Here is a 5,000-nt window from a genome sequence, read left to right on the forward strand (position 1 = left end):
GACTTAGTCAAAAATTTGAATTTGGACCAAATTTTTGACCTCCTCCGATCTTCACCAAATTCGTACAGCGTGTCCAGCGTGCCGAGACTAAGACAGGGGCGCAGGTCCCACTCTCCTAGCTCGTTCCTGGGCCGAGATAGAGGCCTGACACTTGCACGTAAATAGTCTGCCAATGGACAAATAATGGGTTCGTGTCATTTTTTTCCTTTAGAGCCTCAGCGATTTCGACCGCGTGGATTCGACGCGGACGACGCCTAGATCGCGTCAAGGTAACTTTCGCGCAATTTCGACATGTACACGAACCCACTATTTTTTTTTGAATGGAATCGCTGACACGTGTCAGTGCCGTAGCTCCGCCCCACAACGAGTCACCGCCCCGAGACGCGCGTTCATCTGCACAGCGCGACTCCCTCATCACGCGTGAGCGGTTTGAGCTAAATCCACGAACTTTTAAAATTTTGTCCAAAAAAATGACGTAAGGGGTACCCCTTTGGTCTTTTTTTGACCAAAATTTCGACCTCCTCCGATCTTCACCAAACTCGCACCACGCGTCGAGCGTGCCGAGACTAAGACGGGTGCGCAGGTCCCACCCTCCTAGCTCGTTCCTGTGCCGAGATAGAGGCCTGACACGTACGTGCAAATAGTCTGCCAATGGACGAATAGTGGGTTTGTGTCATTGATTTCCTTTAGAGCCTCAGCGATTTCGACCGCGTATCCGTGACGCGGACGATGCCCGCATCGCGTCAAGGTAACTTTCGCGCAGGTACGACATGTTCTTGACCGCACGTTGTCGTACGCGCGCGCAAGTGACTTTGACGCTATCCGTGCTTCGTCCGTGTCGCAGTCATGCGGTCGAAATCGCTGAGGCTCTAAAGGAAAAAACTGACACGAACCCATTATTTGTCCATTGGCAGACTATTTACATGCGAGTGTCAGGCCTCTATCTCGGCGCAGGAATGAGCTAGGAACGTGGTACACACATTCCTGTCTTAGTCTCGGCACCCTCTACGCGCGGTGCGAGTTTGAAGTAAATCCGGGAATTTTTTTGTCTCAGGCAATGAATTTCGGCCTTTTTTTCCCAATTTGAATGCCCGTAGCTTAGCCTTCAAGAGGGCCACGCCGTTGACGTTGACACTGTTGGAAAGTACTGTTCCAGGGCTTTCCAACGAACCCAAGCTCAAGTGTCTCCGACCTTGCTCGGCTGAGAAAAAGAGCACTAAACCTTAGCCTTTTTCACAAAAAAAAAAAAAAAAAAAACATAAGTACAAGCTTTTTTTTTACATTTTCAATTGACCGTAGCTCCGCCTCTTATTAGGCTACACCCTCGACCTCGGGTTCGTTGAAAAGGCCTCGTCCGGGCCTTTCCAACGAACCCTCACTCGAGTCCCTAAGACCTTCTTTGGCCGAGAAACAGAGCCCTAAACTTGAGATTTTTCACATTTTTCTGATATTTAAATGCCCCTAGCTCCGCCCCTGAATGGGCCACACCCTTGACCCTGGGCTCTTTGGAAAGGCCTAGTCCGGGCCTTTCCAAAGCACTCTCATTCGAGTCCCTAAGGCCTTCCTGGGCCGAGCAAACGAGCTCTGAAAACAAGCCTTTTCCATAAATTTTCAGAAGTGGAAAACCATATCTCGGCGAGGGAACGTCGTAGAGACTCGAGGCTGGTGTCGTTCGAAAGGTCTCTCCGAGACCTTCAAAACGCCCCCACCCACGAGTCTCTAGGACCTTCCCTTCCGGAGATATGAAAATCGAGCTTTTATTTTTAAACGCCCCTAGCTCCGCCCCAAAGATTGCCACGCCCTCGACCTTGGGCTCGTTGGAAAGGCCTTTCCGCCACCTTTCAAACGCCCCCACCCCCATGTCCACATGACCTTCCGGTCCGGAGATATACGAATTTTGGCTATTTTTTCAAACGCACGTTGCTCCGCCCCCTAGAAGGCCACGCCCTCGAACTCGGATTCCTTCGAAAGGTCTCCCCAGGGGCTTTTTAAGGAATCCGAAATGGAGCGTCTACGACCTTCTCGGGCCGACAAACAGAGCCCTGAAAATCAGCATTTTTTACAAATTTTCGCACAGAAAAGAAATTGAGGCAAATCTTCAAGAAAGTCTTTTTTGAACATTTCATCCAAAAAAAAAAAAATCTATCTCGGCCAAGGAATGTCGTAGAGACTTGGGGGTGGTGTCGTTTGAAAGGTCTCGCCGCCCCCTCAGACACGCCCCCAACCCCAAGTCTCTATGGCCCCGCCCCTTTCCGAAAAACCATTGTTTTCAAAACGCCTTTTCAAAAGCGCATAGCTCTGCCCTTGAAGGAGCCACGACCTCGACCTCGGGTTCGTTGAAAAGGCCTCGTCCGGGCCTTTCCAACGAACCCTCACTCGAGTCCCTAAGACCTTCTTTGGCCGAGAAACAGAGCCCTAAACTTGAGATTTTTCACATTTTTCTGATATTTAAATGCCCCTAGCTCCGCCCCTCAATGGGCCACACCCTCGACCATGGGCTCTTTGGAAAGGCCTAGTCCGGGCCTTTCCAAAGCACCCTCAATCAAGTCCCTAGGACCTTCCTGGGCCGAGCAAACGAGCCCTGAAAACAAGCCTTTTTCATAAATTTTCAAAAGTGGAAAACCATATCTCGGCGAGGGAACGTCGTAGAGACTCGAGGCTGGTGTCGTTCGAAAGGTCTCTCCGAGCCCTTCAAAACGCGCCCACCCTCGAGTCTCTAGGACCTTCCCTGCCGGAGATATAAAAAACGAGCTTTTAAATTCAAAAGCCCCTAGCTCCGCCCATGAATAAGCCACACCCTCAAACTTGGGCTCGTTGGAAAGGCCCGGTCCGGGCCTTTCCAACGAACCCTCACTCGAGTCTCTGCGACCTTCCTGGGCCGAGAAACAGAGCCCTAAACTTGAGCTTTTTCACACTTTTCTGATTTTTAAATGCCTCTAGCTCCGCCCCTGAATGGGCCACACCCTCGACTCTGGGCTCTTTGTAAAGGTCGTGTCCGGGCCTTTCCAACGAACCCTCATTCGAGTCCCTAAGACCTTCCTGGGCTGAGCAATGAAGCACCAAATTGAGCTTTTTTTCACCCTTTCTCACACAAAAAAAACACACAAGTCCAAACTCAAAAATCCTTCTCACAGAAATTTTACCAGGTGAATCAGCGTCGTCTGAAACGCCTAGAAAACTTGTTTCCTGGTGACAAATTTTCACGTCCCATACAAAAAACGTGAAAAAATGAGAATTTTCGCAGCCTCACCGAAGGGCCCCGGAAGGGCCTAGGGGCCCCAAATTCGGGGCCCTGGCTCACAGAGTGCCCCTCTACAACATATCCGAAGACGGGCGTCGTGGCGCGAAAGAAAAAATTTGGCCGCCGTCCGAAAACATCAAATTCCCCCATTATAATTCCCATAGGCCTCAGGCCTCAAGTTTTCGTTGCTTTTTTGGAATCTATTTTTTCTGGAACGCCGCAGCGGCCCGCGCTTCGGGGGTCCGTCTCGGGAGAACTCCGACATAGAGCGTGCCGATTTTTGACCCGATCGGACTCCGGCACGAACCCACGGCCGGTAGCGGGAAACTGTCAGGTCTCCCGTTAAGCTGGGAAAAGTCGAAAGGTCGCAGAAATCGGTGCACGGGCTGCCGGAGAGCTCTAACGCGACATATCCGGAACCCGCGCGCCGACGGCGTAAGGCGCGCGCGCTACGCCCTGCCGAAAACCTTAAAACTAGGGCAGGCAAGTCGAGTCGCGAAAGGGTCTCGGCCGCGACGCTCGGCGTTCCGCGGAGAGGACGTCCGGACTAGAAGACCCGCGCGCGCCCCGGTCGAATCGGAGTCTTCGCGACCGCGTAAACCCACCGCAAAGTGCGACCCCCGCGCGAGATACGGCCCTATAGCTCTTCTTCCGAACGTCGCTCGAGTTTGCGCTTCCGGGTTCCGTCGTTTGGGACCCCGGAGTGTGCGCGTGTCGAGTTTCGGCCCGATCGGAAGCCGACACGAACCCGCGTACCGAAACGCGGGAAACTGTCGGGTCTCCCGCGAGGACAGGAAAAGTCGTAAGCTCTCCAAATTCGGCACGCGGTCTGCCGGACGGCTCTGGCCCGACATATCCGAAACCCACGCGCCAACGCCGCACCGCGTGCGCACAGGAGCGACGCGAAATCCCAGATTTAGGGTTCGTAACTCGGCTCGCGATAGGCTCTCTGCCGCGTCCTTCGGAGTCCCCGGCCGGGCCCCCTGTGGGACGTTACGACGGGCGTATCTGGGCCGCGCGACGTTCGGGGACCGCGCGGGGGTCGCGACACTTTTCCATTAAACCAATGTTATTTTCCGTAATGGGTTTGTGGACGCGCTCCTCGTGACCCCGCGCGGTGTCAGATGACCTCTGGGGGGCCCCCGATCGACATATCCGAATCTGGATAACGTAGCTCAAAAATAAGACAAGGTTGTCCAAATGTTCTCAAAATCACTCATCATGATCCTCTTGATGGCCTAGACCACTACACCATGTTGCTTTCCATTTGAGCTCCGTTTCGCTAACTTTTTTTCCGAAGGTCCCAGAGGTCTGCGCTTCGGGGGCCCGTACGGCGGGGCCCCCAAGCGCGCGGGTGCCGAATTTCGACCCGATCGGACACCGTCCGCGAACCCGCTAATTTAGCGGGAAACTGTCAGTGCTCCCGCGAGGCCGGGAAAAGGACTAGGTGCCCGAAATTCGGCGTACGGTCCAGTAGAGGGCCCGCGCACGACGTCCCCGAAGCCCGCGCGCATTCGGCGTACGCCGTGCCCACAGCGCTCTCGCTGTGCCTCCCGGTTCGATCGCAAAACGCCTAGGGTTAGGGTTGGCAAGTAGGGTCACGAAAGGTTCTCGGCGGGTGGGCCGGCGGATTCCTCGGCGGGGCCGTCCGCCCTGCGCTACCACGTGCGTTTCGAAGCCGCGCGCCCTTACGGAGCCGCGTGACGGCACTGACACGTCTCCATTAAAGCAATGTTATTTTTCGTACCTGGTTCGTGTC

Source organism: Paramisgurnus dabryanus, chromosome 11 (genome assembly GCF_030506205.2).
Source record: "Paramisgurnus dabryanus chromosome 11, PD_genome_1.1, whole genome shotgun sequence".
In the NCBI taxonomy this organism is placed as follows: Eukaryota; Metazoa; Chordata; class Actinopteri; order Cypriniformes; family Cobitidae; genus Paramisgurnus; species Paramisgurnus dabryanus.